The sequence below is a fragment of the Marmota marmota genome, unplaced genomic scaffold (genome assembly GCF_001458135.2).
Source record: "Marmota marmota marmota unplaced genomic scaffold, marMar, whole genome shotgun sequence".
Classification (NCBI taxonomy): Eukaryota; Metazoa; Chordata; class Mammalia; order Rodentia; family Sciuridae; genus Marmota; species Marmota marmota.
Window position 1 is genome coordinate 3,887,749 of NW_026000169.1, and position 13,516 is coordinate 3,901,264.

General features: G+C 39.1%; 1 protein-coding gene across 1 annotated transcript in view; it reads left to right on the plus strand.

The window, feature by feature from the left end:
* Positions 1 to 13,516, plus strand: part of Ptpro (protein tyrosine phosphatase receptor type O) — a 224,369-nt gene that overhangs the window by 110,141 nt on the left and 100,712 nt on the right. The gene's annotated exons all lie outside the window — the stretch shown is intronic.

Sequence of the window (13,516 nt, forward strand, 5' to 3'; positions counted from 1 at the left end):
AAAGGCCTCTCATACTCCTTATATATCAAACTGAACTGAACTGATGATGCTTGTCACACTGTGTAGGCTTTGGAATCTCAGGAACATGGGATTAATTCCCTCCTTCCCTACCAACATCTGCTCGTCTGCTCGCCTCTAGTCTTTCCTATATATAATGGTGAAATGTGTTATGAGCATGTGTATAAATCAACTTCACAACCAGCCCACAACCGACCCACTCCCAAGTCACTAAGTTCTAAGTAATATGCCCACTCTGATTCTTGCTACCATGATATCTATCCTAAACTGCTTCCATCACACTTCTGCCTGTGTTCAACCACCAGTTTATACTGTTATCAGAAGAATTCTCCTGTCCTTGAGACTAAATAAAACTGGCTTTAAGTCCCACTGAACTTTGATGGAGTTTAAATTCCCCTTGGGATTTTTTGCTAATTTGGTAGAAACTTATATTTTCACAAATTCCTCTTCCCTCAGGTGCCAAATTTGACAGATGCTACTCCTGTGCCTTAACATATTGGTATGAAACTCAGCCCCTCCAGCAAGTGCCACAAACATCCACTCACAGAAAGCATTTCTGAGTGTAGCAGACTTTAATAAAGATGGGGATTCAAGGAGACGGAGAAGTGTTTACTATTCAAAATGCTAACTTCAAATGGAGCATTAGGCATTTCCAGTTTGAAAATGCCCTTTGGCATCCTCGCTGTCTGCAGATTTCCATTGGCTGACTGCCCTGCTACATCCCAGCATCATACCATCTTGCTGGCTCTTCTCTCTATGATTTTCTATCCCTTTCCCTCTTCACTTTCCCTATACTTTCTGGAATAAAGCCATTTTTTATGTAACTTGACATTCTTTTTTTTTTTTTTAATGTAACTTGAATACGATTTTGGTTGTTTGTGTTTTGGTTTTGCTTGTTTGCCTAGGTTCTTCTACTTAAACCATCAGTGTCCCCTTCTATCTCAAATGGTTAGTTACCAAGTACTTTTCCAAGAAAAGTTTACCTCAATAGAAATTCTGGAGCCGGCAGGTAATATAAACTTTTTGCTTGTATTGCAGAATGCAAATCTTATTCACTCTCCTACTTCACAACCCCTAAGTGGTTCCTGTTGCCTTTAGCATTAAGCCTTAACTTGCTTTAGAAGGGTTTACTAAGTTTCCCATGAGCTAGTCCTCACTCTTGGCCATTTTGGTGTTTTAGGTGTGTGTGTGTGTGTGTGTGTGTGTTTCTCAAATATCTTGTGCTTTTTCCAGTCCCCAGTCTTCAAATGCTCTCGTCATCATGGATTCTATTATTTCTTCCAACTTATTATCAGTCCAACTCTACTAGCCCTTAGGTGTCAGCTACAATAGTCCTTGATCTGGGTTAGATCCTTCTCTAGATACCCTTTGGCAATCCTTTTTCCTCTTGTAATTATTTGGTTGTTTAAAATAATTCATTTCCTTTCCTCTGCTGTAGACCCAAACAACACTAAGGTGGGAATCAGATTTCTTTTCTTGATCATCGTATTCTCAGCACCAAATTATACAATAGATGCTCAATTTTTAAGAATGATCTAAAGGGAAAGCAAAGTATTGTATTTCATTTCCCTTAACTTCTGGGCTTGAATTTATCTTTTTTGTAGGGATCAGTTTTTCAGAAGAACCGTGAAACCTTAGTGATGGCAGAAGGCACATGAAACAACATGCTTGAAAGGCCTGACAAATTTTGTTTTGCTGATCTTAACAACTCAAAAAAGAAGGGTGTTAAAATTATGTTGTATGCCTATATAAATATTTCACAATGGATTCCACTATTTCATATAATTATAATGCACCCATAAAGAAGGGGGGATGCAGAATGTAGCTCGGTGGTGCTTGCCTCGCATTCTCAAGGCTCTGGATTCAATCCCCAGTAGGGAAAAATATATATATTTTTCAAAACTTTGTTTTTCTGTTGACAATGGTACCAAGGAGTGTACTTTTGGATTTCCAATATGTGTGTTTTTGCTGTTGTTTGGTACCAGGGATTGAACTCAGGGGCACTAGACCATTGAGATACACCCCCAGCCCTATTTTATATTTTATTTAAAGACAGTGCCTCACTTTTGCTGAGGCTTGCTTTGAACTAGTGATCTTCCTGCCTCAGCCTCCTTAGCAGCTGGGATTTCAGGCATGGGCCACCACTCCCAGCCCAATATGTGTGTTTTATAAAAGCATTTTGTTGAACCAAAATAATTTTGGCACAGATTATCTCTATATTGGGGTGATAAAGCTTGGTCCACAGTACCCTCCATACATGCAAACAGTACTCTTGCTTGATGTGTAGAAATACGGTACCTTAACCTAAGGGTTTGGGTTTTTGTTTTTGTTTTTGTTTTTGTTTTGTTTTTTGTAATCAAGTAACTGAGTCTCAGCCAATTACAAAAGTTGAGCTTTATCCAGTCACAGGCTGCAAGCTGATCAGACTGTTTCTATTTAAGGCAAATGCCAACTGCAGCCAAACAGGTTGTTTTTGTATGTCACTTCCTTTTTTCTATCTGTAAATATAACCTGCACACTGGGGTAGGCATTCTGAACTAGCTTTGGCCCAGAATGTTGTATGGTTCTAGAACCTCCTTCTTGCTCAAGTTTGCTTTAAAATAAAGGTGGGGGGTTGTTAAAAGTCAGTGCTTACAAAAGGTCACAAGGGTCTGTTCTACCTAAATATAATGTGAGTTCGGTAAGTAGGCTACACTCTTTGTTAGCTACCTTCAAAATTTAATTAGCTGGTGTCACAGTTGGAAAGACACTTCATGTCTATGGGGAAATTTGACTCAGCCATTCTAAAATGAATGATTAGCATTATCATCTTTCACAGTATCTTTCAGTAAGTGGGACAGGAATATTTTTATAAGCATTTTTGTGAGGTAAAGCCATTTTCAAACTACAAATACTGGTAAAGAAAGAAAAGAGGGATGGTGAATTTTTTTTAAAAACCAGGCAAAATTACGTTTATCAGCATTCCACTTTTGAAAATAACACTTGCTTTTCAGGTAGAATTAGCCCAGCAGGAGCCTCTGTTTTCCACAATGCAGTAAGCCAGAAAAAATGCTACCTGTGTTTAGAATTTGCCTGATTGTTGAACTGGTGGGAACACATGTATTTTATGGCTTCTGGGGTTATGGCCCACACCCTCCCCTGTCAGTCATCAGCTATGTACAGCTCCCAGACCTCCAATCAGCACAGTAGGCCCCAAAACCGTTCCCATGGTTACCTCCAGTCAACGGGTTAGCTCAGGTTGCCATGCACAGCTTAAGAGAGAAAGAAATACTGGCTGCTCTTGTTCATGATGTCACAAAGAGGAGTAATACTGATGATTGAATAAATGAATCCTAAGTCAGAATGACTGTGGAACCATATATGCATCATGGTTTATGCATCCTATAAAAGAGACGCAACTTCTAAAATTTACATGTCCCAAAGAAAAATCAATGAAAAAACAGATCAGAAATTTTGTAGTAAAAATTAGCTATTGGTTTTAGAGAATCTACTAGATATCTAGTGGTAAGCTGAGTAATTTACAAATATAATCTCTTTGTTCTTTCCCCTCCCCTCAACAAAACCTGTAGTCATGATAGATCTTACCTGAGATAACTAAACCAAGAGACTATAAATTAAGTAGAATTCAATTTCATTTCTGTCTGTCTTCAATTTTTTTTTCTTTTTCATACCACATTTTATCATTATTTCTCAAGCATAATCTAGAAGAATGAATCATGGTTTGTGTTGAGAGAGTTCACCACCAATTAAGTACAGATATGAAAGGTAGCATTTGGGGATTCATTTTGGCTCCAGGATCTTATAGTCTGGGGATGGTAGTATAATAGAGTCACCAAATTTTTAGTTAAAAAAACTCCCTTGAGTGCCAGCACCCCACATCATAATAGAGCAGCTTTGAGAAATCCATTTAATGTCTTTGAACTTCAGTATCTTCATCTGGTGAATCGATATAACTTAATGAGGTATTTTGAGGATCCACTGAGAAAATGCATCTCAAAATGCTCTATAATATATAAAATAGGATATGTGGCCATGGTTATTATTATTATTATCTTGCATATCACAAAATCTTGGCACACCTCTTCAGCATAGCAAGTCTTTTTTGTCAGGTTGAATTAAAATGTCAGGTTGAATTCTTTCCTCAAGCATGTTTTATTTAATCTCCAAAGTTAAGAGTTCTGCAGAACTTCCCCTCTGAGTCCATGTTGGAAGCTGAAAATGATTACTGCATTTTTTATGTATAATAACTGTTATTTTACACATACCTATGCTAACTTGACAAGGAAATATCATTTGTGATATTTTTAAATTAATTCTTAATGAGTAACAGAATCAAGTCATCATTCTGCACTGCGGTTGGGAAAAACAAATAAAGAAGGGCCCAAAATGAGCATTTATCAAGGAAGTGGCCGTGCACCAATGGCTGACCCTGGCATACAAATGCATTCTCTTCAGTAAGAATAGCTTTATGTTGTTGTACTAGTGATTCTTAGGGAAGCCTTTAGACAATGCCTGGACCCTCCAGTTTGCTAACTGTTCTGTCGGTTGTATCCTCTTATCCTGGGCTGCTTCACACACTTCCATCACCTGACTGACATTTGAGTTTGGACCCTTTTACCTAATAGGGGCATAAGAGATAAGCTTCTGTGTGCTGAAGTTTTAAAGACAGAAGCAAATGTATCTGAGCATTAAAACATGAAAGGCAGAGCTGGTGTGAATGTGGGCTCAGGTCCAGAATCCCTCATGAATAGAGAACTGACATACTTAGGATACACGCAAGGGAAGTCTGATACTCCACAGCAGATTGTACGTAGATATTCAACAAGCTTGTATCAAGACACTGCTTTATGGGCTTCAGACCAAATTTTAGTACAAAATAATCACAATGTAAGAGAATGCTATTTATTATCAGCACCATTTTTTATCAACATCATTGCTGTTAATCCTAGACGCAATTCTAGCAAGGACAGAGGTGCATAGAGGGTCTTTTTATTTGTTACCAAATATAGCAGGACCATGGGGTCCTGCTCAGTTTCTACCACATGTTTGTTGGTCAAAATATATCCCAAAAAATGACTAAATAAATAATGGAACATTGGGTGGGGGAGCTACCCTTCTCCTTGGAGAACTATATCCAAATGAGGCTCTGACAGACAGATTCTGCAAAATCAGTTGTAATTCTGAGAAAGTGTCAGGAAAAGCCCAGGCAGGGCAGCTCTCAGACTTCGATCTTCCTGAAGGAACTGAAAGGAAGGTCTATCTGCATGGAGGTTTCCTGGGACCTGGAAAGGTTGTTAAGTGGATGAGTTGCATAATGTCTACACAGAACGGTAGCCATAAGTGCTATCTAAGCACCAGATGTCATTAATACTACTGTTTAGAGGAGTTGAATATCCTATTGCTTTCTATGTGGTGACCTTACACAGCAGAACTTTCCTGATTGTTCCTCTAAAATTCCCTCTAGGAAGTTTGATCACTACCTAGGTGGCCAGCTGGAGTGCTGAGAGTGTCCTACATGCATGTCACTTGAAAAAACTTGGTTCAATTTGCTTGGACTTTCATCATGTCTCACCTAAACCTGGGCAACAGCTTCTTTACTGTCCCACTGGCCAGATCAGCCCTGGCATTTGATGTGGCCCATATTCCTGACTGTGTTGGTCTTTCTAAATCATGATCTAATCATTCCACTTTTCTGCATTAAAGTGGTTCATAATTTTCTTTGAACTAAAAAATATTCAAACTCCTTATCGTAGTGCATCTTGGACTTAGGATTTCAACTCTTGTCCCTGAGCACCCTACCCACATCTAATCACTCCAGAGGACTGTGGACCCTCTTCCCACTTCAACAATGGACTTTTATAACCTGTGCTCCTCTAGCAAGCTTCTGAGCATGTTTGGACATCATCTCCTCCTTGAAACCTCCTCTCACACCCCTCTATATAGGCAGACTGAAAGCTTCTTGATCTGTATGTATATTTATGGCACTGAATGATTCTCCTGGATTGGTCAGGACTTTGGGCTGCAAATCTTGGAAGTCCAGCCCAAACATCTTAAACTATAAACTGAACTTATTCACTCACGGCATCAAATTGCACAGTGGTTGGATCTCAGGGTGACTGTGATGAGGACCTCAGACTGAATCAGGGGTTTTTCCTTAAACAATGTCTTTATCAGACAGAAATTACAGATATTGACTTATCCAGCTTTGAATTCATGAATACTTTAAACCAGAGAGTAAAAACGAGCTCCTTCGGGGCTGGGGTTGAGACTCAGAGGTAGAGTGCTTGCCTGGCATGCATGAGGCACTGGGTTCGATCCTCAGCACCACATAAAGTAAAATAAAGACATTGTGTTCACCTATAACTAAAAAATAAATATTAAAAAAAATTTTAAAAAGAGCTCCTTCCAACTCACGCCAGCTATAAAAATCCTAAAGGAAGCTTGCCTGCTCAGTTTGCCTGTGCATCATGGTGAGGGAACTGGGTGATGCGATTCACTCAGAGTGAGTTAAGGTACCTGCTCAGACCTGGGGGTGGGGTACCATGATTAGTAACAGTCATCAGGACCTTATCTGTTTTAGAGTAAGAAAAAAAGCAGTGCTCCCAGAAAAGAATCCAAGAAGGGATTCCAGAAAGAAAAACAGACGTCAACTGGACTATTTTCTAAAGTCTCTGACTAATAACACTTCCAATTATGTTATAATTATATATATTTTTTGTGCCTCTCTCACTAGAAATTGAGCTCCTGGAGTTCAAGTACCTTGTCTCACTTATTTGCCTATCACTAGCACCTAGCATGATGCCTGATGCCAAATTGGCACTTAGCTAATGTGTTTGTTGTTGAATTAATAAATGGATAGCTCTCCACTACTTCTCTGTGAATAAAACATCCAGTGCACATAATTACAGAATACTCTAGTATTTTGAAGTTAGTTAAACAAATATTTATATAGCCTTTATAATGTTTTAAATGTTTTTTTAAGTGCACTATAGTTGTACATAAGAGTGGGGTTCATTTTGACATATGCACAAATGCTTTAACACACTCCATTTTAATCTTCAGTATGTCCCCTTTCCCTCCCTTCCTCACTTTATTGATCTTCCTTCTATTTATTTATTGTTTTTAATTGGAATACTAAAGTAATATATAAAAGTGGAATTCATTGAGATATATTCACACATATACATAGCATAATTTCGTCAATTTCATTCCACAGTTCTTCCCCTTTCCCCTCCCAATCTCTATAACTTAAAGGTCATTGAATTATTTAAATTCAATGACCTTTGAAATGCAACTAGCATTTTTTGTGTGTCCATAGTACTAGCATTTTTTTAAAGACATTAATCTTTACAGCAATTCCATGAGTTTTGTAGGATTGCCCCTATTTTAGAAATTAAGAACATGAAATTAAGAGATCCTTGGCTTCCACAAGCTCTCACAGTTAACAAGCCACAGGGCAAGAACAGAAACTCAGGCTCTCTGATTCCAAGTCTAGTGTTGTGCTCTTAAGCAAATTATTTAACCTCTCTGGGTACAGTGAGGATAATAACACTTGTCTGAAGATTGCTATAAGGAGTAAAAGAAAAAGTATATATAAAATGCCCAACACAAAGCCAGGTCCAGATTAGGGGGTCAATGTGAAATAGTTGCTACATTTGTCTCAGACAGTGGAAGGCCTCCCAGGATTTCTGACCAGTACCTACCTCTGGTCAGTGCTCTTCTTTGTCCTACACCCCAGGGACACATCTGTATTTTTCTCTTCTTTATTAATGCTCCCCACTGTGGCCCCAAAAGCTTCTCTCCCCTAGGACTAGCGATTCAGTTACAGGCTCCTGAGCTGCCACTTGCCTGCTGCAGCCAAACATCCAGGCCTGCTTTGCTGCCTCAGGTAACTGACCTTTAGTTCAGGAAAGATAAATACCAAGAGCCATAAGGAAATTTGTATCTTAGATCCTGTTCTGACATCAATTAGCTGTGTGACATTTGCACCGCTCTTCTCACAAGTAGAAAATGAGAATGTTGGACCAAAGAAACCATTACATTAAATTTGGTTATATAAAGAAAACTTCAGTGAATATATTCTTATTGCAGAGTGAAGCAAGACTATTACCCAGTTTCCAAAAAGTGAATTTTAAATATTTTAACAGTCACCAAATAAATCAGCATTGGCCATGCCTAATTTTATCAGATCCATTTCTTTTGCTTCCAACTATTCTTTCTTACTTTACTTTCTAGCAGGGATTTCAGGCCTGCAACAAACATTCAGAATTTTTTCCTGAACATAGATTCCATGACAAGCCAAGGCAGAGGGGCTTGAGAAGAAAGCAGTCACACAGACGACATTTCTTTCAGGCTCACTGCCTAGATCTCACTTGGCCCACTGCCCTCTTCTCATTAGTCCCACTGCCTGAATCTGATTAGCCACTCTGATTTATTTTTGGCAACCTGGGAGTGCATGGGCCAATGCTTATTTTCATGGCTCATACAATCATCCCCAAAGCTGTCGTTAGCATTTGGAAGATTAGTCCCTTCTCTGGAAGATTTCACTGTCTATGAAGCACCGTGACACATTAGACATGCACTTCTTAAACACTTACAAAATCGAGTGCATTCATTCCTCTTTTTATCATCACAACCACCTTCAGTTATTGGCTGCGAAACACAGAGAAAAAAACTCTTAATAATTAAAAATTTGTGGTTTGTAAATTTAATGTATTCTGAATTAGTGAATCAACTTCTACAATCAATGAGAAATAAAAGCCAGATTTGAGTGCTATTGGATATTCAGTGTTCACCTTATTTATGCATTGGTTAATAGGTTTTTCTGTGATGCACTAAACACTACTATTTAAGGGAAAGAAGTGAATAATGAGGAAAAAGAAACAAATAAGTATTTTCTCACAAAAATGAAACTTTCAGATATATCCCATACATGTATGTGTGTATATGTATTTTGTTGTCCAAAATATATATTCATTAATTAAATATAGATTAATATTTGTGGACAATAAAATATACTATTAAAAATAATTACTTTTAAGTCACTAAGCTGAGTGAGCACTTTCTTCCACCAAGCCCTTCTGCCCTGATGTTCTGCCTTGCCTCAGGCCCAGAGAAATGGAGTCAGCCAACCATGGACTGAGATTCCAAATAAATTCTAAAGTACATTTAATATTTAAAAATTATCATGAAAAAGTAGCATATTTCCAAAGGTTCGATGTTTGGTCAAATTTTTCAATAGGTTAAAAGCAAAAGTGTTTTCTCATCAACCCCTGGTTAATATGAAAATATACTTATAATCAGAATTTCCATTTCACTAAGCATTTCATGAATAAATAACCACTGACCACCACCAAACAGAAGCTCCCTCTATGGCTGATCTGTTTTGATCCCTAGCACTTAGCACACTGAGTGGTGCCTAATGGGCTCTTAATGAGTATATCAATTAATAACTTCAACTAACCTGATTGAAATTACACTTTCCTTTCCTCATAACTGGGTCTTTACTGGGCAATGAGGATAGTCTAGATGTTTCCAAACCATTTCTTGTAAAGTTTGTTGTTATGGTTTGGCTACAAGATAGCTCCCATAAAGCTCATGTGTTAGGCAATGCATGAATGTTCAGTGATGAAATGATTAGTCTAAGAGAGCTGTAACTTAATTGGTGAATTCATCTACTTTTTGGATCAATAATTTGAATGAATTACTGAATAGTAACTATAGGCAGGTGGCCATGACTGTAGGAAGTAGATCTCTGGGAGCATGCCCTTGGGGATTACATCTTGATCCTGGCTCCATGTGCTCTCTGATTCCTGGCTATCAAGAGCTGAGTGAGCAGCTTTCCTCCACCAGGCCCTTCCACCCTGATGTTCTGCCTTGCCTCAGGTCTAGAGCAACGGAGTCCAGCCAACCATGGATTGAACCTCTAAAACCATGAGCCCAAAATAAACTTTCCTCTCCAAGTTGTTCTTGTCAGGTATTTCAGACACAGTGATGAAAAGCGGACCAACACATTTGTCTATAGAGAATCACAAGGAAAGCAGAAGGAATAGAAAAGATGATGTGGTGGAATTTGTAGAGAGATTTAAAGTAGAAAAGATGCTATGATAAGGAAAAAATAGAAAGTTTAAAAAGCACTATTGAAGACCTTGGGTATACATACCAGTTGTGTTGGCTATAGTTTTATTGTTTTTCTAGTGCCAAATTTTTAGTCAGGAATATTCTAACACTGGTGAATTTTTATTAAAAGAAGAGATGGTTAGCCAAGAGTGCTTGTTAAAACCAACCTCCTTCTTAGCTGTTTTCCCCCATCCTAGCAATGCATCCACCCAGAGGCCACAGAAGAAGCTAGAGTGAGGGCTCTTTGTTTTGTTTGGGAAATGCATCTTGTTCCCTACACTGAAGCAAGCTGGCAGTGCTGGAGGAAGTTTCCATGCCCCCAAGGAATAAAGGATCTGGCCCCTTACAGTTGGCAGCAGCAAGAAGGTGTGGGGGGCTCTAAGGATAAGCAAGTGTTAGCTCTCAGCATGTGAGGCAGAAGGGGAAGACAAGAATAGATGAGCCTTGAATGAAGGACTCTACCAAGGCAGATGACAAATGACTTCACTAGGACTGCTGGTGTACCAGCTTCCCCTTTGGGATATGTGGCATGAGCATATACTGCTGATGGCCTCCATGGCACAATCACAGGATTGGTGGGGCATCACCATACCCTTGAGGCCTGGCGCTTGTAGGTGTATGGACTTCTCTTGCACATCTATGATGCACCACCACACAATATTTTAGACAACAAATGCACCTCCTATGTATAGATCCAGGACTTGGTCTTGAGTGGCCAGTGCCACTTGCCCTTCTCCAAGAAGCATGGGACCCAACAACCCAGCTACCCCATGCTTTTTGAAGGACAAGAAAATAGTTGCCATCACTCTCAATCCATTTTGCACACATGCTATTGGTTAGTATCATCCTAAAGTGATGTCAATAGGGAAAAGCTAGAGAACACAGGTGCAAGATTAAAGCACACACAGAGCCATGAAGTAGTGACAGTGCAAAACTTCTAGATGTGGGACAGGAGGATAGGACATGTCAGTGACTGTCAGCTAGTAGGGAGGAGAAAAGCATCATAAGGAAAAAGAGTTCCATCCTCCACAGTAGCAACATGGACCTTTATATTGTGTTAAGGCACAGACCATGGAATTGTAAGTAGATTTTAGAATATACTATACATTTCAATTCTTAGTTGATGAAATACTTTGATGGAAAACATCAAATTTATTTTAAAGTATTACACAAATAGACAAATAACCCAGGCCTTAATGGACATTGGCTTTAGTCTTAATTTATATTATATAAAAAATAATCCAATATTAATTGTTTTCTTTTTAAGGACTAGGAACCTGTGCATGTGTATTTGATTAGGGTATAAGGAAATGATAAATTAGATAATTTATTTTTTATATTGGCAAAAAGGGCCAACAGGATCAGACCACAACCACAAGCAAAAGGAAATTATAGAAGCCTGTTATTACATTTAATTTTCTTCAAATTTATACTATTCTCTTACCTTCACCCAGTCTAGGGAGGAACATAAGACCTCCCTGCAACTCCCTTCATTCTGGGGATATCATGTGTAAAGTCTAAGATGGTGAGAATGCCATATAAAACACTATTTACAAAGAGGAAGAGGTGTCTGTTGCCACCATAACCTCCCTGGTCTTCCTTATTTCAAAAAGAACTTCATTCACCTCCCCTGGAGGTACGAGATTCTCTGATATTTCCTGTCTAGCTTTCCTACGGAAGGAATGGGAGGAGTGGAGGTGGAAAAGCTGTAGGTAGGGCAGAGCCAGCTCCACGTTCCTTCTAAGTTAGGGCACAGTCCTCCCCACATGAAGCTTGAAGGGAAGTGTTCCTTGTTCTCAGCTGATCTCTTTCTTCAGAGCAGGGACAAGGCAGATAGATAGTCTAGCACCGGAATAATACCAGTGGTGCTGATGGGTGATGCTATCAGTACTGAGCACAGAGAAGAAGCTGGAACTGGCAGAAAGGTGGCACACATCTGCCTCTAGTCTCACCATGATGGTGGGAGACCAGCCCTTCACTTCCCTCTCCTTCAGCTGAGCATAACCATCACCAACCAACAGTCTTGTGCTTGGGCACTGTGTGTGCATAAAGACCAGGCACCCAGGAAGCAAGAGAGTCACTGTCCCTATGTGGACAGAAGGACCAGGCAACCATGAGGGAAAAGTCTTTTGTCCTATGTCTGAGGATGGGAGACAATGTGGATAAATGAAAATTTTAAAAGTCAACCTGTAGCTGGTGCAACATGTAATCCTAGCTACTCTGGAGACTGCAGAGGACTAAAGATTGAGGTTGGAGAGTAGCCTGGGCAACTTAGCAAGAAGGGAGGGGAGCTAGTGGTGTAGCTCAGTGGTAGAGCACTTACCTAACATAAGGGAGGACCTGGTCTCAATCTCTAGCACCCCACAGTCACACACACAAAAAGTTAATCCATAATGACTATTTTATATTACACACCTCTCCCTAGTACCACCCACTTTAGGAAGCACCTGCCTAGCACTTGTCAGGCACTGGTTCTGGAGCTGGAAATGTACCAAGAATTAAAATGGGCTCTAACCTGAAAGGACTTATGGTCTAGTATGGTTAGAAGACCAAGATCACAACTAAGTCTCTTTAATATTAGCTAATTCAACTTCTATGAATGCCAGACATTGTTTATCAGTGCCAAGACCAGCAAACATGAGATTTCTGAAAAAAAAAAAAAAGAAACAAGAAAAGTTATATCAGTACATGTTTAGCCCTACAAGGCCTCTTCTGAGGTACTGATGTGTATTATGTGCTTGATTCAACAGCTGATAATAAGTACAAAAATCAATAGGTAGATTAATCCTTGAGAGGTGGATTCCCACATGTAATTAATGCAGTCAGAAACTCTTTCATCCATTTAACAGATGGTTTCCAGTTTCAGCATTGGGAAAATAAGGCAAGAGATGGAGACAGACAAGTGGAACAGTCAGGAGATCATTTTTTTTTTTGTATTTGTGATGTTGGGCAAGTGATTTAACCTTTCTGAGCCTCAGTTTCCTCAGCTACAAAGTGAGATTGAAAATAATAATAGCCATCTCATGATTTATGGATGACTTATAGGTGATTTTACTGAGATGATTCATATTTGAAGAGTACCCAGGCTAACAATCTTGTAGATTGTTAACCAGTTTCAGCAATTCATCTTTCACCCTATTGTAGAAGACAAACTGAGGCTCAAAGCAATAGGAAATAATTTTTCCAGACCACCACATTCCGAGAAGAACTAAAAACTAAATTAAAAACTAAGCAATAGGTGGTACAAAGCACATGAATCTTATTTGAGACTAAGAGAGGATTATTTCTGTTTATGGGGTCTGAGACAGAACCAGGAAGGAATACTTAAGCCAACTGCATAGATACTATTCATAAACTTTCATCTGGAGACTCAAAAGCA